This window comes from Lethenteron reissneri, unplaced genomic scaffold, assembly GCF_015708825.2.
Source record: "Lethenteron reissneri isolate LAM-NWPU_2019-01 unplaced genomic scaffold, ASM1570882v1 scaffold_1307, whole genome shotgun sequence".
NCBI classification, from domain to species: Eukaryota; Metazoa; Chordata; class Hyperoartia; order Petromyzontiformes; family Petromyzontidae; genus Lethenteron; species Lethenteron reissneri.
In genome coordinates, this window is record NW_026891011.1 from 1 (window position 1) to 22,157 (window position 22,157).

Below are 22,157 nucleotides of genomic sequence, written 5' to 3' on the forward strand. Positions count from 1 at the left end.
ACGTGACGCTGGAGGAGGGGGGGGTGGTGAGGGGGAGGGTGGTGAGGAGGAGGAGGGTGGTGAGGAGGGGGAGGAGTGTGGTGGTGAGGAGGGTGAGGACTACGAAGATGACGACGACGATGGCTACGACGATGATGACTACGATGATGATGATGAGGGTGATGATGATGATGAGGATGATGATGAGGATGATGATGAGGATGATAGTGGCGACGGTGATGGGGCCGACGGTGATGGCGGTGACGGTGATAACTACGATGATGATGGGGTGATGGTGGTGACGGTGATGGTGGCGATGCTGATGATGATGATGAACGTGATAGCGGTGACTCTGATGGCGGTGACGGTGATGATGACGATGAGGGTGATGGCGGTGACAGTGATGGCGGTGACGCTGATGACGATGATGATGGTGATGGCGGTGACAGTGATGGCGGTGATGGGGCCGACGGTGATGGGCCGACGGTGATGGCGGTGACGGTGATGGCGGTGATGGCAGTGACGGTGATGGCGGTGATGGTGATGGTGATGATGATGATGGCGGTGATGGTGGTGACGCTGATGATGATGATGGCGGTGATGGCGGTGACGGTGATGACGACGACAATGAGTTTTATGACGACGATGACGACGACAGCGAGGGAGAGCGGAAGGCGTGGGAGCTGTCCGTGCGGGTCTCCATGAGCAGCGTGTGGAGGAGGAGGATGGCGCAGAGTGACGTGCGCTACCATCTGCAAGCCGAGGTCTCCACAAGGAGGGGTGTCACTAGCACGGTGAGAGTGGGTGGGTGGGTGAGTGGGGGGTGAGTGGGTGAGTGAGTGGGTGAGTGGGTGAGTGGGTGGGTGGGTGAGTGGGTGGGTGGGTGGGTGAGTGAGTGGGTGGGTGGGTGGGTGAGTGGGTGAGTGAGTGAGTGGGTGGGTGAGTGGGTGGGTGGGTGGGTGAGTGGGTGGGTGGGTGGGTGAGTGGGTGAGTGAGTGAGTGGGTGGGTGAGTGGGTGGGTGGGTGAGTGGGTGAGTGGTGGTTGGGTGGGTGAGTGGGTGGTGGTTAGGTGGGTGGGTGAGTGGGTAGGTGGGTGGGTGGGTGGGTGAGTGAGTGAGTGAGTGGATGGGTGGGTGAGTGGGTGGGTGAGTGGGTGAGTGAGTGGGTGAGTGAGTGGGTGAGTGAGTGAATGGGTGAGTGGGTGAGTGAGTGAGTGGGTGAGTGGGTGGGTGAGTGAGTGAGTGGGTGGGTGGGTGAGTGGGTGGGTGAGTGGGTGGGTGAGTGAGTGGTGAGTGGGTGGGTGGGTGAGTGAGTGAGGGGTGAGTGAGTGAGTGAGTGGGTGGGTGGGTGGGTAAGTGGGTGAGTGGGGGGTGTGTGAGTGGGTGAGTGAGTGGGTGGGTGGGTGAGTGGGTGAGTGAGTGGGTAAGTGGGTGGGTGAGGGGTGAGTGGGTGGGTGGTGGGTGGGTGGGTGGGTGAGTGAGTGAGTGGGTGGGTGAGTGAGTGAGTGGGAGGGTGGGTGGGTGAGTGAGTGGGTGGGTGGGTGAGTTGGTGGGTGGGTGGGTGAGTGAGTGGGTGGGTGGGTGAGTGGGTGAGTGAGTGGGTAAGTGGGTGGGTGAGTGGGTGAGTGGGTGGGTGAGTGGGTGGGTGGGTGGGTGAGTGAGTGAGTGGGGGGTGAGTGAGTGAGTGGGAGGGTGGGTGGGTGAGTGAGTGGGTGGGTGGGTGAGTTGGTGGGTGGGTGGGTGAGTGAGTGAGTGGGTGGGTGAGTGAGTGGGTGGGCGGGTGGGCGGTTGAGTGGGTGGTTGAGTGGGTGGTTGAGTGGGGGTGGGTGGTGATGCTACTACTACTGATGATGATGCTATTGCTGCTGCTGCTACTACTGATGATGCTATTGCTGCTGCTGCTGCTACTACTGTTGATGATGATACTCAGGTTAACACGTAGCAGGCTTCGCGACCAATATCATCCATAAGAGGTTTTTGGGTTAGATCACGTAAATATATAAATGATGTGTCGTTAAAACCCGCGACCACCCGACACAGCCAACTCGTGAGGGTTGTCACGTAAACAGAACGTGGCCAATGTACATGTGTGTGTGTTTGGATGGATGGGTTTTGCGAGTTGAGATGATTTAGAAACGCGCTCAGTGCATGTTTGCCGTGTGGCCAGACCACCGATGTGTCATCCACGTAACCCAGCACACTGAGACCCTCTGCTTGCTCCTGCCAGGAGCGCTTTCTGGGATGTCGCTACCGCCACGCGCTGCCTCAGCCTGCAGGCGCCGCTGACTACTGCGTCCGCGTGAGAGTCGTAGTCAACTACCCGCGGTGGAAGACAGGGGAGTGGTCTCCCCTGTCGTGTGTCTCCGTCCCTCCACCACACAGCGCCGTGGGTGAGTGGGTGGGTGGGTGGGTGAGTGGGTGGGTGGGTGAGTGGGTGGGTGGGTGAGTGTGTCAGTGAGTGGGTGGGTGAGTGGGTGGGTGAGTGGGTGGGTGGGTGAGTGAGTGGGTGGGTGAGTGTGTCAGTGAGTGGGTGGGTGGGTGGGTGAGTGTGTGAGTGAGTGGGTGTGTGAATGAGTGGGTGAGTGGGTGAGTGGGTGGGTGGGTGTGTGTGGAGTGGGGTGTGTGAGTGAGTGGGTGAGTGTGTGAGTGGGTGAGTGAGTGGGTGAGTGAGTGGGTGAGTGGGGGGTGAGTGAGTGGGTGAGTGTGTGAGTGGGTGAGTGGGTGGGTGAGTGAGTGGGTGAGTGGGTGGGTGAGTGGGGGGTGAGTGGGTGAGCTGGTGAGTGTGTAAGTGGGTTGGTGAGTGGGTGAGTGGGTGGGTGAGTGAGTGGGTGAGTGGGTGAGTGTGTGAGTGGGTGGGTGAGTGGGTGAGTGAGTGAGTGGGTGAGTGAGTGGGTGGATGAGTGAGTGAGTGAGTGGGTGGGTGGGTGAGTGAGTTAGTGAGTGGGTGGGTGGGTGAGTGAGTGAGTGAGTGGGTAGGTGGGTGAGTGAGTGGGTGGATGAGTACCGCACCCATTTAGCCCCCTCTATCCGGCCGAACAAAAGCTGTTTAGGCACGCGGTGGCTGGGCATACGGTCTACATGACCCAGCCAACGCAGCCTTGCCTGCCGGAGGAGCTCACCGATGGGACTTTGTCCAGATCTTTCAAGGATTTATGAGCTCCTCACACAATCCAGCCTGGTTAAACCCAGGATGGATCGTAGGCAGGCCAGCCTTAATGTTTTTAAGCGGCGAATATGTTCCATTAGGGGGGTCCACTTTTCGTATGCGTAGAGAAGGGAGGGAATGATTTTGGCCGAGAAGATCTGAAGCTTCGTGCAGAGCGACAGACCAGGTAGCTTCCACACACCGTTACACAACCAATGAAAAGATATTGCCGCTCGACTGATTCGGAGTGAGATCTCTGCTGTTAAACCGGAGCCGGCCATGATCACACTGTCCAGGTATGGGAAACTCTCCACTCTCTCCACAACTGCCCTATCACCAAATGGTGATGTGGGGGTGGAGTGTCCAATGGTACAAAATACCAAGGCAGGTGCTTAGTTTTGGTGGGTCTGATGGTAAGGCCCCACCTCTTAGTGGCACGCTCCAGGTTCATCAGCAGCGCCTCCAAATCCTCCTCTGAGTGAGCAGCAATTACTAGATCATCGGCATACATAACATGGTTGAGCAATAGGGAGCCATCCCTTGACCGCACCTGGGCATCAATCAGCCTCCCATTGTATCTGTACCAGATGGAAATTCCTCTGGTACAGCCATCGAAGGCTTCACGAACTACGTGGTCAAAATAGATGTTCAATAATGTGGGAGCTAGAGGACATCCCTGTTGCACCCCAAGGTAAAAAGGGAATGGCTCTGACTCCCAGCCACGTAGTTTTACCCGGGCCCGCTCACCATCACGAAGGTCCTTAATAATCGTGAGCAGAGGGTCAGGGACTGCAAAAGCACGAACAATGACCCAGAGCCCAGGCCTACTGATGGTATCATAGGCCTTGACCAGGTCAATAAAGCAGAGATGTAGGTCTTGTTGGAATTCCCTCCACCTCTGCTGTAGCAGACGGACAGAAAATATGGCATCTGTGCAGGACCGCCCTTTCCTGAAACCACATTTGGGCTACGCAAGCCTCTCCTCAGTGTGCCTGGCAAGGCGATGTTGAATAGACACACAGACACACATAGACAGACACACACAGACAGACACAGGCAGATAAAGATCCCCCGTATAGCCTTAACAGACTGTAGGGGCAAGTGCTGTTAGCGAGCACCTATGAAGGCCGGAACGGTACACACAGACAGACACACAGACACAGACAGACACACACATACAGACACACAGACACAGACAGACACACACAGCCACACACAGACAACAACAACCGCCATTTGCCACTAAGTGGTGGTGACATCACCACGACGCTTGTGCCAGGCCACACACACAGACAAACAGACAGCCACAGACACACACAGACACACACGGACAGACACTGCCACACACAGACAAACACAGACACACAGAGACGCACACAAGACAGACAGAAAAGTGATGAAGACCAAAACCTCATCACTAACCTCATACAACAACACTGCTCAGCATCCCACTCTGTCTGTGTCTCTCTGTTTCTCTCTCTGTCTGTATCTGTCTCACTGTGTCTCTCTGTCTGTGTCTCCCTGTCTCTCTGTATCTGTCTCACTGTGTCTCTCTGTCTGTGTCTCCCTGTCTCTCTCTCTGTCTCTCTGTCTGTATCTGTCTCACTGTGTCTCTCTGTCTGTGTCTCCCTGTCTCTCTGTCTGTATCTGTCTCACTGTGTCTCTCTGTCTGTGTCTCTCTGTTTCTCTCTGTCTGTGTCTCCCTGTCTCTCTCTGTCTCTCTGTCTGTATCTGTCTCACTGTGTCTCTCTGTCTGTGTCTCCCTGTCTCTCTGTCTGTATCTGTCTCACTGTGTCTCTCTGTCTGTGTCTCTCTGTTTCTCTCTCTGTTTCTCTGTCTGTGTCTGTCTCTCTTGTCTCTGTCTGTGTCTCCCTGTCTCTCTCTGTCTCTCTGTTTGTATCTGTCTCACTGTGTCTCTCTGTTTCCCCGCGTCTCACCGTATCTCCCCGCGTGTGTCCCCAATCCCGTAGCCACCACCACCACCACCGCCACCACCGCCACCACCACCTCCCGCTCCTCCCGACCCTCGTCCGCGGTGTCTACGGGAGACGAGGCGACGCTCCCCGCCGGTGGCGGTAGCGCCCCCATCAGCTTCATGGCGGCCATAGCGGTGCTGGCGATCCTCCCCTTCGTGGTGTGCACCGCGTGGGGCACACGGAGTGCCGGCAAACGTGGCGGTGAGTGTTGTGGTGGCTATGAGATGTTGACGGTGAGCGTTGTGGTGGCGTTGTGGTGACGTTGTGGTGGCTATGAGATGTTGACGGTGAGCGTTCTGGTGGCGTTGTGGTGGCTATGAGATGTTGACGGTGAGCGTTGTGGTGGCGTTGTGGTGACGTTGTGGTGACGTTGTGGTGGCTATGAGATGTTGACGGTGAGCGTTGTGGTGGCATTGTGGTGGCTATGAGATGTTGCCGGTCAGCGTTGTGGTGGCTATGAGATGTTGACGGTGAGCGTTGTGGTGGCGTTGTGGTGGCTACGGAGATGATGCCGGTGAGCGTTGTGGTGGCGTTGTGGTGGCTATGAGATGTTGACTGCCTCGCCTGGTACACGGGAGGTCGTGGGTTCGATCACGACCCTGACGACGCCTGCTGCTGCTGTGTATTTGGAGTTTGCTCTCCGCACTCTGCGCGATGTTCTCGTTCCCCAGCGGACGAGCAAGGAGGGAGCTCCCCGAGCCTGGTGCCCGAGAGAGATGCCGTCTCTGCCGAGTGCAGGTAGCCACCAACACTAACACCACCACCACAACACCACAGCCACCATCACCACCAACACAACACCATCATCACCACTACCATCACCACCACCATCACCAACACCGCCACCAACACTACCCAACAACAACAACAACAACCGCCATTCGCCACTAAGTGGCGGTGACGTCACCACGATGCTTGTGCCAGGCCAAGTGCACCTTGAGGCCACGTGAAGTGTCGAAAGCCCGCTGGCAGGAGGTCACGGGGCAGACCCAGCAGGTGCCACGGGTCGACTGACCGAGATGACCGAGATGACTGGCTGATGCACCACCTGTGCCCCCTACTGTGCCAACTTGCTGTGCTTTAGCCACCCGGCGCTCCGCTCGTTGTTGTGAGCGTCGCTCCTCCGCCCTCCGTTGTTGTTGGAGGGCGACTGCCTCCAACTGCCCAGTAGCGTCCTTCACGAGCCTCCTCCACTGAGGCCGATCTTGACACCGCTGGTACCAGTCATCGGCAAGTCCACTCAGCTCCACGTCCTCCTGTACCACATCACTCCATCTCTTCTCCAGCCCGTGCCGCGCCCGTCTAGCCCCCTCGATCCGGCCGAACAAAAGCTGTTTAGGCATGCGGTGGCTGGGCATGCGGGCTACATGACCCAGCCAACGCAGCCTTGCCTGCCGGAGGAGCTCACTGATGGGACTTTGCCCAGATCTTTCAAGGATTTGTGAGCTCCTCACACAATCCAGCCTGGTTAAACCCAGGATGGATCGTAGGCAGGCCAGCCTAAATGTTTCCAACCGGCGAAGATGCTCCACCAGGGGGGTCCACGTCTCGCAAGCGTAGAGAAGGGAGGGAATGACCGTGGCCGAGAAGACCTGAAGCTTCGTGCGGAGCGACAGACCAGGTAGCTTCCACACAGCGTTACGCAACCGATGAAAAGATATTGCCGCTCGACTGATTCGGAGTGAGACCTCTGCTGATAGACTGGAGCCGGTCATAAGCACACTGCCCAGGTATGGGAAACTCTCCACTCTCTCCACAACTGCCCCATCACCAATTGGGAGTTGTGGGGGTGGAGTGTCCGATGGTACAAAATACCCAGGCAGGTGCTGGTTTTGGTGGGGCTGATGGTAAGGCCCCACCTCTTAGTGGCACGCTCCAGTCTCAGCAGCAGCGCCTCCAACTCCTCTTCTGAATGAGCAGCTATTACCAAATCATCGGCATACATAACGTGGTTGACCAATAGGGAGCCATCCCTTGATCGCACCCGGGCGTCGATCAGCCTCCCATTATATCTGTACCAAACGGAAATTCCCCCGGTACAGCTATTGAAGGCTTCACGAACTACGCGGTCAAAATAGATGTTAAATAATGTGGGAGCCAGAGGACATCCCTGTCGCACCCCAAGGTGTACAGGGAAAGGCTCCGACTCCCGGCCACGTAGTTTTACCCGGGCCCGCTCACCATCATGAAGGTCCTTAATGATCGTGAGCAGAGGGTCAGGGACTCCTAAAGCACGAAGAACAACCCAGAGTCCAGTCCTACTGATGGTATCATAGGCCTTGACCAGGTCAATAAAGCAGAGATGTAGGTCTTTTGGAATTCCCTACACCTCTGCTGTAGCAGACGGACAGAAAATATGGCATCTGTGCAGGACCGCCCTTTCCTGAAACCGCATTGGGGCTCCGCAAGCCCCTCCTCAGCGTGCCTAGCAAGGCGATGTTGAATAATCCTTGCCAGGACCTTACCCGGCACACTGAGGAGTGAGATGCCCCTGTAGTTGTTACAGTCTGTGCGGTCCCCCTTCTTAAAGAGGGGGACCACCAGGGCATCCTTCCAGTCCTGTGGAACCCGTCCAGTGGTCCAGACTGTTGTTATGATGTCATATAGGGCAGTCTGTGCACAAACGCCACCCTCCCTCAGCATTTCGCTTGGGAGATCATCTCTGCCCGGTGCCTTCCCTGGTCTCAGACTCCGGATCGCCCTCAGTACTTTTCCTCAACAGCTGGAACCTCAGCCAGCCACTCACAGGGGGTGACCTCCTTCCAATATTTGAGGCACCGCAGCCTCAGCAGGGTTATCCCCACTTTGTGCCATGATGTTTTCCTGGCTGAGAGAATTTCCCTCCCCCAGGACCTCACAGAAATGCTCAGCAAATCTGCAAACCTGTAACACCATCACCACCAACACTAACACCATCACCACCAACACTAACACCATCACCACCAACACTAACACCATCACCACCAACACCAACACCACCGCCACCACCACCATTCATCACCACCACCGCCACCACCGTCACCACCACCATCACCACCACCACCGCCATCACCACCACCCCGCCACCACCACCATCATCATCACCACCACCATCACCATCGCCACCAGCACCACCGCCACCACCACCACCGTCACCACCACCGCCACCAACCATCACCCACACCACCATCATCATCACCACCACCAGTCACTACCACCATCACCAACACCACCACCACCACCACACCATCACCACCACCATCGTCACCACCGCCACCACCACCGCCACCACCACCGCCACCACCGCCACCACCATCATCACCACCGCCACCACCACCACCACCACCACCACCATCCCAGACACTGAGAGTTCTTGACCACCTCGCCTGGTACGCAGGAGGTCGTGGGTTCAATCCCAGAAACTGAGAGATGTTGACCACCTCGCCTGGAACGCAGGAGGTCGTGGGTTCAATCCCAGACACTGAGAGATGTTGACTACCTCGCCTGGCACGCAGGAGGTTGTGGGTTCAATCCCAGACACTGAGAGATGTTGACCACCTCGCCTGGTACGCAGGAGGTCGTGGGTTCAATCCCAGACACTGAGAGATGTTGACTACCTCGCCTGGTACGCAGGAGGTCGTGGGTTCAATCCCAGACACTGAGAGATGTTGACCACCTCGCCTGGCACGCAGGAGGTCGTGGGTTCAATCTCAGACACTGAGAGATGTTGACCACCTCGCCTGGCACGGAGGAGGTCGTGGGTTCAATCCCAGACACTGAGAGATGTTGACTACCTCGCCTGGAACGCAGGAGGTCGTGGGTTCAATCCCAGACACTGAGAGATGTTGACCACCTCGCCTGGAACGCAGGAGGTCGTGGGTTCAATCCCAGACACTGAGAGATGTTGACCACCTCGCCTGGCACGCAGGAGGTCGTGGGTTCAATCCCAGAACACTGAGAGATGTGACTACCTCGCCTGGCACGCAGGAGGTCGTGGGTTCAATCCCAGACACTGGGAGATGTTGACCACCTCGCCTGGCACGCAGGAGGTCGTGGGTTCAATCCCAGACACTGAGAGATGTTGACCAGCTCGCCTGGTACGCAGGAGGTCGTGGGTCAATCCCAGACACTGAGAGATGTATGACTACCTCGCCTGGTACGCAGGAGGTCGTGGGTTCAATCCCAGACACTGAGAGATGTTGACCACCTCGCCTGGCACGCAGGAGGTCGTGGTTTCAATCCCAGACACTGAGAGATGTTGACCACCTCGCCTGGTACGCAGGAGGTCGTGGGTTCAATCCCAGACACTGAGAGATGTTGACCACCTCGCCTGGCACGCAGGAGGTCGTGGGTTCAATGCCAGAAACTGAGAGATGTTGACCACCTCGCCTGGCACGCAGGAGGTCGTGGGTTCGATTGCCAGACACTGAGAGATGTTGACCACCTCGCCTGGCACGCAGGAGGTCGGGGTTCGATCCAGACACTGAGAGATGTTGACCACCTCGCCTGGCACGCAGGAGGTCGTGGGTTCAATCCCAGACACTGAGAGATGTTGACCACCTCGCCTGGCACGCAGGAGGTCGTGGGTTCGATCCCCACCCTTGACGACGCCCGCCGATGTTTATTCGGTGGTCGCGTGACGTCTTCCGAATTAGAAATGTTAGTCTACGAAACGGGCGCGAATAAGTTCCACTGTCCGTGCACTCTCACGCGCTGCCGGTACGTGCGCATCACCCTCGCCTACTTTCTCCGCTCCCTCCAGCGACGAGGAGGCCGCCACGGCGCGGATGACGGAGCGGCACGCGGAGACGGAGGTGTAAGAGGAGAAGAGGTGGAGGATGAGGTGTCAAGAGTCGGAGTCGGAAGTTTGTGTGTTTGTGGGCAAGGCGGCCACTGTAGTAGTACCGTCCTTGTTGCTGTTGTTATATTGATGGTGAAAAGTTATTTCTCACCCACCCCCTCACCCTGACTTATATTGAAGCTTTTAGTTGTGTGATGTCCGGTACTCACACAGAGACCCAAAGACTCGCCACACAGAGACCCACAGACTCACCACACAGAGACCCAAAGACTCGCACAGAGACCCACAGACTCACCACACAGACACCATAGACTCACCACAATAGACCCACAGACTCATCACACAGAGAGCCACACAGAGACCCACAGACTCACCACACAGACACCCATAGACTCACCACACAGAGACCCACAGACTCACCACACAGAGACCACAGACTATCACAAAGAGACCCACACAGAGACCCAGACTCACCACACAGAGACCCACAGACTCACCACAGAGACCCACAGACTCACCACACAGAGACCCAGACTCACCACACAGAGACCCAGACTCACCACACAGAGACCCAGACTCACCACACAGAGACCCACAGACTCACCACACAGAGACCCACAGACTCACCACACAGAGACCCAGACTCACCACACAGAGACCCACAGACTCACCACACAGAGACCCACAGACTCACCACACAGAGACCCACAGACTCACACACAGAGACCCACAGACTCACCACACAGACCCACAGACTCACCACACAGAGACCCACAGACTCACCACACAGAGACCCAGACTCACCACACAGAGACCCACAGACTCACCACACAGAGACCCACAGACTCACCACACAGAGACCCATAGACTCACCACACAGAGACCCACAGACTCACCACACAGAGACCCACAGACTCACCACACAGAGACCCACAGACTCACCACACAGAGACCCACAGACTCACCACCAGAGACCCACAGACTCACCACACAGAGACCCACAGACTCACCACACAGAGACCCACACAGAGACCCACAGACTCACCACACAGAGACCCACAGACTCACACACAGAGACCCACAGACTCACCACACAGAGACCCACAGACTCACCACACAGAGACCCACAGACTCACCACACAGAGACCCACAGACTCACCACACAGAGACCCACAGACTCACCACACAGAGACCCACAGACTCACCACACAGAGACCCACAGACTCACCACACAGAGACCCACAGACTCACCACACAGAGACCCACAGACTCACCACACAGAGACCCACAGACTCACCACACAGAGACCCACAGACTCACCACACAGAGACCCACAGACTCACCACACAGAGACCCACAGACTCACCACACAGAGACCCACAGACTCACCAGACCACACAGGACCCAGACTCACCACACAGACCCATAGACTCACCACACAGAGACCCACAGACTCACCACACAGAGACCACAACTCTCACACAGAGACCACACAGACACAGATCACCACACAGAGACCCACAGACTCACCACCAGAGACCCAGACTCACCACACAGACCACAGACTCACACACAGAGACCCACAGACTCACCACACAGAGACCCACAGACTCACCACACAGAGACCCACAGACTCACCACACAGAGACCCACAGACTCACCACACAGAGACCCACAGACTCACACACAGAGACCCATAGACTCACCACACAGAGACCCATAGACTCACCACACAGAGACCCACAGACTCACACAGAGACCCATAGACTCACCACACAGAGACCCACAGACTCACCACACAGAGACCCAGACTCACCACACAGAGACCCACAGACTCACCACACAGAGACCCACAGACTCACCACACAGAGACCCATAGACTCACCACAGAGACCCACAGACTCACCACCAGAGACCCACAGACTCACCACACAGAGACCCACAGACTCACCACACAGAGACCCACAGACTCACCACACAGAGACCCACAGACTCACCACACAGAGACCCACAGACTCACCACACAGAGACCCACAGAGACCACACAGAGACCCACAGACTCACCACACAGAGACCCACAGACTCACACCACACAGACCCATAGACTCACCACACAGAGACCCATAGACTCACCACCAGAGACCCACAGACTCACCACACAGAGACCCACAGACTCACCACCAGAGACCCACAGACTCACCACACAGAGACCCACAGACTCACCACACAGAGACCCACAGACTCACCACACAGAGACCCACAGACTCACCACACAGAGACCCACAGACTCACCACACAGAGACCCACAGACTCACCACCAGAGACCCACAGACTCACCACACAGAGACCCACAGACTCACCACACAGAGACCCACAGACTCACCACACAGAGACCCACAGACTCACCACACAGAGACCCATAGACTCACCACACAGAGACCCACAGACTCACCACAGAGACCCACAGACTCACCACACAGAGACCCACAGACTCACCACCAGAGACCCACAGACTCACCACACAGAGACCCACAGACTCACCACACAGAGACCCACAGACTCACCACACAGAGACCCACAGACTCACCACACAGAGACCCACAGACTCACCACACAGAGACCCACAGACTCACCACACAGAGACCCACAGACTCACCACACAGAGACCCACAGACTCACCACACAGAGACCCAGACTCACCACACAGAGACCCACAGACTCACCACACAGAGACCCACAGACTCACCACACAGAGACCCACAGACTCACCACACAGAGACCCACAGACTCACCACACAGAGACCCACAGACTCATCACAGAGACCCACAGACTCACACAGAGACCCACAGACTCACCACACAGAGACCCACAGACTCACCACACAGAGACCCATAGACTCACCACACAGAGACCCACAGACTCACCACACAGAGACCCACAGACTCCACACAGAGACCCACAGACTCACCACACAGAGACAGACTCACCACACAGAGACCCATAGACTCACCACACAGAGACCCACAGACTCACCACACAGAGACCCACAGACTCACCACACAGAGACCCACAGACTCACCACACAGAGACCCACAGACTCACCACACAGAGACCCACAGACTCACCACACAGAGACCCACAGACTCACCACACAGAGACCATCACACAGAGACCCACAGACTCACCACACAGAGTGGTGAGGGTGGTGGTGGGTGGGTGGTGGTGGGTGGGTGGTGGTGGGTGGTGGTGGTGAGGGTGGTGGTGAGGGGTGGTGGGTGGTGGTGGGTGGGTGGTGGTGAGGGTGGTGGTGGTGAGGGTGGTGAGGTGGTGGTGGTGAGGGTGGTGAGGGTGGTGGTGAGTGTGAGCGTGCGTTGTTGAGGGCAGGTCCATGACATATTTTCCAGAACTATCCGAGAGAATCGACAGAAAAGCGTCGTCCGTTCGACTCGGGGGGGGGGGGGGGGTGGTCGCTTTGCCCATCGCGGTTCTGTTTGTCGTCGCCACGGTCCCAGCGTTGGAGACGTGGCCTCGTCTCTCGCTGCCTGGCTGCCTGCCCCGTGAGTGAGTGACGCTGCCTGCCCAGCTGTTTTGTTGTTGCTGGGGGAGACATTGTGCTGCTGCTGGTGGTGCTGCTGGTGGTGCTGCTGCTGGTGCTTGGTGGTGCTGCTGCTGGTGGTGGTGCTGGTGATGGTAATAAAGGTGGCAAGTTCACTTACCTGGGCTGAACTGCTCTGAGCAGGTGGGCGCATCGTGATGATGTTGTTGTTGTTGTGCACGAGACTTGAACTAGAAACTAGACCGCGTTTTATTTTAGCGGGCAAGGGCCTCATTGAGATGCTGTGTGTGTAAGCTCTCTTTTTCGAAGGCCCTGACCTGGGCATTACCGATGATAGTTCTACCAATGAGGTTCATCATCATCATCACGTGAACCTTTATAGCAGTTGGCAAAGACTCTAGCAACTCACGTCTCTCAAATGTGGAGGGGGAAACCAGAGGGACCGGAAAGAAAATCCACTCGACAACAGAAAGACAAGAGAGACACAAACTCTATGCAGCAGCTGCAGCATCAACTGCCAGTCTCTGTGCGTGTCTGTGTCTCTGCGTGTGTCTGTGTCTGTAACGGTGTGTCTGTGTCTATGTCTCTGCGTGTCTTTGTGTCTCTGCGTGCATGTCTCTGTGTGTCTCTACGTGTCTCTGCGTGTGTGTCCATGTCTCTGTGTGTGTGTGTCTCTGCATGTCTACGTGTGTGTCCATGTCGTCTCTGTGTGTGTCTGTGTCTCTGTGTGTGTGTCTGTGTGTGTGTCTATGTCTCTGTGTGTGTGTCTGTGTCTCTGCATGTGTGTCTCTGTGTGTCTCTGCGTGTGTGTCTGTGTGTCTCTCTGTGTGTGTCTGTCTCTGTGTGTGTGTCTCTGTGTGTGTGTGTCTCTGCGTGTGTCTCTGTGTGTGTGTCTATGTGTGTGTCTGTGTCTCTGTGTGTCCATGTCTCTGTGTGTGTGTCTCTGTGTGTGTTTGTCTATGTCTCTGTGTGTGTGTCTCTGTGTGTGTCTATGTCTCTGTGTGTGTGTCTCTGTGTGTGTTGTCTATGTCTCTGTGTGTGTGTCTCTGTGTGTGTGTCACTGTGTGTGTGTGGTCTGTGTCACTGCGTGTGTGTGTCTGTGTGTCTCTGTGCGTGTGTCTGTGTGTCTCTGTGTGTGTGTGTGTCTCTGTGTGTGTGTCTATGTCCAGGACCTACCGTGGAGCTGATCTGTCCTCCTGACCATCGACTAGTCATCTGTAAGATGCGCCTGCCTTTCTTCCACTCCGGTGGTGGGTGTACACCCAGGATCCATTCCAACCAAAGTGGCCTGGTCTCAGTTAGCTGATGAAGTGCAAGCGAGAATTTCATAGCTTGCAGCTGGGGTTGGCATCGTCCCCCACTCCACCTGATGTCGAGGGGAAAATGGGCGAGGTTTAAGACTGTGACTCATGCAGCTGCAATGGCTGCTTTGGGTACGCGGTCCAGACCTCCCCAGAAACCCTGGCTGACAGAGGAGGTGTTTAGGTTAATTGAGAAAAAGCGTCAGGCCCACTCTCATCGCCTACAGCATCCCACGTCAGAGAATGAGGAGGTTTACCGCAGCCTTCGCTCGGAAGTTCGGAGAGCCGGTCAGGCGCTGTAAGGATGGGTGGTGGTCGCGGGTTGCTGAGGAGATGGAGTCTGCCTCAGTGGCCCGTGTCACAAATCACTATTTAACTCCATCAAAACAAAGTAACCTGCAGCGCCACACCTATTACCATCATTAGAGGAAAAACGGTGATCCAATCTCCGACCCCCAGGAACAGGTTTGCAGATTTGCTGAGCATTTCTGTGAGGTCCTGGGGGAGGGAAATGCTCTCAGCCAGGAAAACATCATGGCACAAAGTGGTGATAACCCTGCTGAGGCTGCGGTGCCTCAATATTGGAAGAGGTCACCCCCTGTGAGTGGCTGGCTGAGGTGCCATCTGTTGAGGAAGTACTGAAGGCGATCCGGAGTCTGAGACCAGGAAAGGCACCGGGCAGAGATGATCTTCCCAAGCGAAATGCTGAGGGAGGGTGGCGTTGTGCACAGACTGCCCTATATGACATCATAACAACAGTCTGGACCACTGGACGGGTTCCGCAGGACTGGAAGGATGCCCTGGTGGTTCCCCCTCTTTAAGAAGGGGGACCGTACCGACTGTAACAACTACAGGGCATCTCACTCCTCAGTGTGCCGGGTAAGGTCCTGGCAAGGATTATTCAACATCGCCTTGCTAGGCACGCTGAGGAGAGGCTTGCGGAGCCCCCAATGCGGTTTCAGGAAAGGGCGGTCCTGCACAGATGCCATATTTTCTGTCCGTCTGCTACAGCAGAGGTGTAGGGAATTCCAAAAAGACCTACATCTCTGCTTTATTGACCTGGTCAAGGCCTATGATACCATCAGTAGGACTGGGCTCTGGGTTGTTCTTCGTGCTTTCGGAGTCCCTGACCCTCTGCTCACGATCATTAAGGACCTTCATGATGGTGAGCGGGCCCGGGTAAAACTACGTGGCCGGGAGTCGGAGCCTTTCCCTGTACACCTTGGGGTGCGACAGGGATGTCCTCTAGGCTCCCACATTATTTAACATCTATTTTGACCGCGTAGTTCGTGAAGCCTTCAATAGCTGTACCGGGGGAATTTCCATTTGGTACAGATATAATGGGAGGCTGATCGACGCCCGGGTGCGATCAAGGGATGGCTCCCTATTGGTCAACCACGTTATGTATGCCGATGATTTGGTAATAGCTGCTCATTCAGAAGAGGAGTTGGAGGCGCTGCTGCTGAGACTGGAGCGTGCCACTAAGAGGTGGGGCCTTACCATCAGCCCACCAAAACTAAGCACCTGCCTGGGTATTTTGTACCATCGGACACTCCCACCCCCACAACTCCCAATTGGTGATGGGGCAGTTGTGGAGAGAGTGGAGAGTTTCCCATACCTGGGGAGTGTGCTTATGACCGGCTCCAGTCTATCAGCAGAGGTCTCACTCCGAATCAGTCGAGCGGCAATATCTTTTCATCGGTTGCGTAACGCTGTGTGGAAGCTACCTGGTCTGTCGCTCCGCACGAAGCTTCAGGTCTTCTCGGCCACGGTCATTCCCTCCCTTCTCTACGCTTGCGAGACGTGGACCCCCCTGGTGGAGCATCTTCGCCGGTTGGAAACATTTAGGCTGGCCTGCCTACGATCCATCCTGGGTTTAAACCAGGCTGGATTGTGTGAGGAGCTCACAAATCCTTGAATGATCTGGGCAAAGTCCCATCGGTGAGCTCCTCCGGCAGGCAAGGCTGCGTTGGCTGGGTCATGTAAGCCCGCATGCCCAGCCACCGCATGCCTAAACAGCTTTTGTTCGGCCGGATCGAGGGGGCTAAACGGGCGCGGCACGGGCTAGAGAAGAGATGAGGTGATGTGGTACAGGAAGGACGTGAACCTGAGTGGACTTGCCGATGACTGGTACCAGCGGTGTCAAGATCGGCCTCTGTGGAGGAGGCTCGTGAAGGACGCTACTGGGCAGTTGGAGGCAATCGCCCTCCAACAACAACGGAGGGGGAGGAGCAACGCTCACAACAACGAGCAGAGTGCCGGGTGGCTAAAGCACAGCAAGTTGGTACAGTAGGGGGCACAGGTGGTGCATCAGCCAGTCATCTCGGTCATCTCGGTCAGTCGAACCCGTGGCACCTGCTGGGTCTGCCCCGTGACCTCCTGCCATCGGGCGTTCGACACTTCACGTGGCAGCCTCATGTGCACTTGGCCTGGCACAAGGGTCGTGGTGACTTCACCGCCACTTAGTGGCGAATGGCGGTTGTTGTTGTCTCTGTGTGTGAGTGTCTCTGTGTGTGTCTGTGAGTGTCTCTGTGTGTCTGTGTGTCTCTGTGTGTGTCTGTGTGAGTGTCTCTGTGTGTGTCTGTGTGTGTCTCTGTATGTGTGTCTGTGTGTGTCTGTGTGTCTCTGTGTGTATGTCTGTGTGTGTGTCTGTGTGAGTGTCTGTGTCTGTGTGTGTGTCTGTGTGTGCTGCTCTGGCACCAACAGTCTGTTCAGGGCTAGGGGGGGTGAGTGAGATGACGTCATCTCCTCACCAGGTGAGTGAGATGACGTCATCTCACCAGACGAGGGGAAGATGACGTCATCTCCCTCACCCCTCCCCACCCGTGACTCTCCCCCCCCCCCCCCCCCCCGTGTCTCAGCCGTGCTGAGTGCTCCGACTGTCACCTTGATGCTGCACAAGAACATGACGCTGGAGGAGGAGGGGGGTGATGATGAGGGGGAGGGTGGTGAGGAGGGGGAGGAGTGTGGTGGTGAGGAGGGTGAGGACTACGAAGATGATGACGACGATGGCTACGACGATGATGACTACGATGATGATGATGAGGTGTGATGATGATGATGAGGATGATGAGGGTGATGATGATGATGAGGGTGATGATGATGATGAGGGTGATGATGAGGATGATAGTGGCGACGGTGATGGGGCCGACGGTGATGGCGGGTGACGGTGATAACTACGATGATGGATGATGATGAGGGTGATGGCGGTGACGGTGATGGTGGCGACGCTGATGACGACGATGAGGGTGATGGCGGTGACAGTGATGGCGGTGATGGGGCCGACGGTGATGGCGTGGGCGGTGATGGCAGTGACGGTGATAGGCGGTGACGCTGATGATGATGATGAATGATGGCGGTGATGGCGGTGACGGTGATGATGATGATGGCGGTGATGGTGGTGACGGGTGATGACGACGACAATGAGGGAGAAGCGGAAGGCGTGGGAGCTGTCCGTGCGGGTCTCCATGAGCAGCGAGTGGAGGATGAGGATGGCGCAGAGTGACGTGCACTACCATCTGCAAGCCGAGGTCTCCACAAGGAGGGGTGTCACTAGCACGGTGAGAGTGGGTGAATGAGTGGTGAGTGAGTGGGTGGGTGAGTGGGTGGGTGGGTGAGTGGGTGGGGGTGGGTGAGTGAGTGGTGAGTGAGTGGGTGGGTGGGTGAATGAGTGGTGAGTGAGTGGGTGGGTGAGTGGGTGAATGAGTGGTGAGTGAGTGGGTGGGTGAGTGGGTGGGTGGGTGAGTGGGTGGGTGGGTGAGTGAGTGAGTGAGTGGGTGGGTGGGTGAGTGGGTGAGTGGGTGGGTGGGTGGGTGAGTGGGTGAGTGAGTGGGTGAGTGGGTGGGTGGGTGGGTGAGTGGGTGGGTGGGTGGGTGAGTGAGTGGGTGGGTGAGTGAGTGGGTGGATGAGTGGGTGGGTGGGTGAGTGGGTGAGTGGTGGTTGGGTGGGTGAGTGGGTGGTGGTTAGGTGGGTGGGTGAGTGGGTAGGTGGGTGGGTTGGTGGGTGAGTGAGTGGATGGGTGTTTGAGTGGGTGGGTGGGTGTGTGAGTGGGTGAGTGAGTGGGTGGGTGGGTGAGTGGGTGAGTCAGTGGGTGAGTGGGTGGGTGAATGGAGTGGGTGTGAGGGAGTGGGTGTGAGTGAGTGGGTGGGTGAGTGAGTGAGTGGGTGGGTGGGTGAGTGAGTGAGTGAGTGGGAGGGTGGGGTGGGTGGGTGGGTGGGTGGGTGGGTGGGTGAGTGAGTGAGTGAGTGGGTGGGTGGGTGGGTGAGTGGGTGGGTGGGTGAGTGGGTGGGTGGGTGGGTGAGTGGGTGGGTGGGTGAGTGGGTGGGTGAGTGGGGTGGGTGAGTGAGTGGGTGGGTGGGTGAGTGAGTGGGTGGGCGGTTGAGTAGGTGGTTGAGTGGGTGGTTGAGTGGGTGGTTGAGTGGGTGGGGTGGTGATGCTACTACTACTGATGATGATGCTATTGCTGCTGCTGCTACTACTGATGATGATGCTATTGCTGCTGCTGCTACTACTGATGATGCTATTGCTGCTGCTGCTACTACTGATGATGCTATTGCTGCTGCTGCTGCTACTACTGATGATGCTATTGCTGCTGCTGCTGCTACTACTGTTGATGATGATACTCAGGTTAACACGTAGCAGGCTTCGCGACCAATATCATCCAAAAGAGGTTTTTGGGTTAGATCACGTAAATATATAAATGATGTGTCGTTAAAACCCGCGACCACCCGACACAGCCAACTCGTGAGGGTTGTCACGTAAACAGAACGTGGCCAATGTACATGTGTGTGTTGGATGGATGGGTTTTGCGAGTTGAGATGATTTAGAAACGCGCTCAGTGTATCTTTGCTGTGTGGCCAGACCACCGACGTGTCATCCACGTAACGCAGCACACTGAGACCATCTGCTTGCTCCTGCCAGGAGCGCTTTGTGGGATGTCGCTACCGCCACGCGCTGCCTCAGCCTGCAGGCGCCGCTGAGTACTGCGTCCGCGTGAGAGTCGTAGTCAACTACCCGCGGTGGAAGACAGGGGAGTGGTCTCCCCTGTCGTGTGTCTCCGTCCCTCCACCACCAGCGCCGTGGGTGAGTGGGTGAGTGGGTGGGTGGGTGGGTGGTGAGTGGGTGGGTGGGTGAGTGGGTGGGTGAGTGGGTGGGTGGTTGAGTGAGTGGGTGGGTGAGTGTGTCAGTGAGTGGGTGAGTGGGGTGGGTGAGTGGGTGGGTGAGTGTGTCAGTGAGTGGGTGAGTGGGTGGGTGGGTGGGTGAGTGGATGGGTGAGTGGGTGGGTGGGTGAGTGTATGAGTGAGTGGGTGTGTGAGTGGTGGGTGGGTGAGTGGGTGGGTGGTGGGTGGGTGAGTGGGTGGTGGGTGAGTGAGTGAGTGGGTGTGGGAGTGAGGGTGGGGAGCGGTAGTGTGCAGCGGTTAGCGCACTGCGCTATGAACCCGGCGACACGAGTTCGATTCCCGCTCACGGGCCAACACCAGTGACGATTATCTGAACCGGTCCCGGCCTCCCCTAGGTCGACTCAGCCTCAAATGACCCAGCCAACGCAGCCTTGCCTGGCGGAGGAGCTCACCGATGGGACTTTGTCCAGATCTTTCTGGGAGTTATGAGCTCCTCACACAATCCAGCCTGGTTAAACCCAGGATGGATCGTAGGCAGGCCAGCCTTAATGTTTTTAAGCGGCGAATATGTTCCATTAGGGGGGTCCACTTTTCGCAAGCGTAGAGAAGGGAGGGAATGATTGTGGCCGAGAAGATCTGAAGCTTCGTGCAGAGCAACAGACCAGGTAGCTTCCACACACCGTTACACAACCAATGAAAGATATTGCCGCTTGACTGATTCGGAGTGAGACCTCTGCTGTTAAACCGAGCCGGCCATGATCACACTGCCCAGGTATGGGAAACTCTCCACTCTCTCCACAACTGCCCCATCACCAAATGGGAGTTGTGGGGGTGGAGTGTCCAATGGTACAAAATACCCAGGCAGGTGCTTAGTTTTGGTGGGTCTGATGGTAAGGCCCCACCTCTTAGTGGCACGCTCCAGTCTCAGCAGCAGCGCCTCCAAATCCTCCTCTGAGTGAGCAGCAATTACTAGATCATCGGCATACATAACATGGTTGAGCAATAGGGAGCTATCCCTTGACCGCACCTGGCATCAATCAGCCTCCCATTGTATCTGTACCAGATGGAAATTCCTCTGGTACAGCCATCGAAGGCTTCACGAACTACGTGGTCAAAATAGATGTTCAATAATGTGGGAGCTAGAGGACATCTCTGTTGCACCCCAAGGTAAAAAGGGAATGGCTCTGACTCCCAGCCACGTAGTTTACCCGGGCCCCGCTCACCATCACGAAGGTCCTTAATAATCGTGAGCAGAGGGTCAGGGACTGCAAAAGCACGAACAATGACCCAGAGCCCAGGCCTACTGATGGTATCATAGGCCTTGACCAGGTCAATAAAGGCAGAGATGTAGGTCTTGTTGGAATTCCCTCCACTCTGCTGTAGCAGACGGACAGAAAATATGGCATCTGTGCAGGACCGCCCTTTCCTGAAACCACATTTGGGCTACGCAAGCCTCTCCTCAGTGTGCCTGGCAAGGCGATGTTGAATAGACACACAGACACACATAGACAGACACACACAGACAGACACAGGCAGATAAAGATCCCCCGTATAGCCTTAACAGACTGTAGGGGCAAGTGCTGTTAGCGAGCACCTATGAAGGCCGGAACGGTACACACAGACAGACACACAGACACAGACAGACACACACAGACAGACACACAGACACAGACAGACACACACAGCCACACACAGACAACAACAACCGCCATTTGCCACTAAGTGGTGGTGACATCACCACGACGCTTGTGCCAGGCCACACACACAGACAAACAGACAGCCACAGACACACACAGACACACACGGACAGACACTGCCACACACAGACAAACACAGACACACAGAGACACACACAAGACAGACACAGAAAAGTGATGAAGACCAAAACCTCATCACTAACCTCATACAACAACACTGATCAGCATCCCACTCTGTCTGTGTCTCCCTGTCTCTCTGTTTCTCTGTCTGTATCTGTCTCACTGTGTCTCTCTGTCTGTGTCTCCCTGTCTCTCTGTCTGTATCTGTCTCGCTGTGTCTCTCTGTCTGTGTCTCCCTGTCTCTCTCTCTGTCTCTCTGTCTGTATCTGTCTCACTGTGTCTCTCTGTCTGTGTCTCTCTGTCTTTCTCTGTCTCTCTGTCTGTATCTGTCTCACTGTGTCTCTCTGTCCTGTGTCTCCCTGTCTCTCTCTCTGTCTCTCTGTCTGTATCTGTCTCACTGTGTCTCTCTGTCTGTGTCTCCCTGTCTCTCTCTCTGTCTCTCTGTCTGTATCTGTCTCACTGTGTCTCTCTGTCTGTGTCTCC

At 56.2% G+C, this 22,157-nt stretch overlaps 1 long non-coding RNA gene across 1 annotated transcript; it reads left to right on the plus strand.

The window, feature by feature from the left end:
* The first annotated feature begins 5,167 nt into the window (after positions 1-5,167).
* LOC133361956 (uncharacterized) lies at positions 5,168-10,022 on the plus strand. Its single transcript, XR_009757441.1, has 3 exons — positions 5,168-5,300; positions 5,771-5,837; positions 9,841-10,022. It is a non-coding gene; the product is annotated as an uncharacterized LOC133361956 (long non-coding RNA).
* The last annotated feature ends 12,135 nt before the right edge of the window (positions 10,023-22,157 follow it).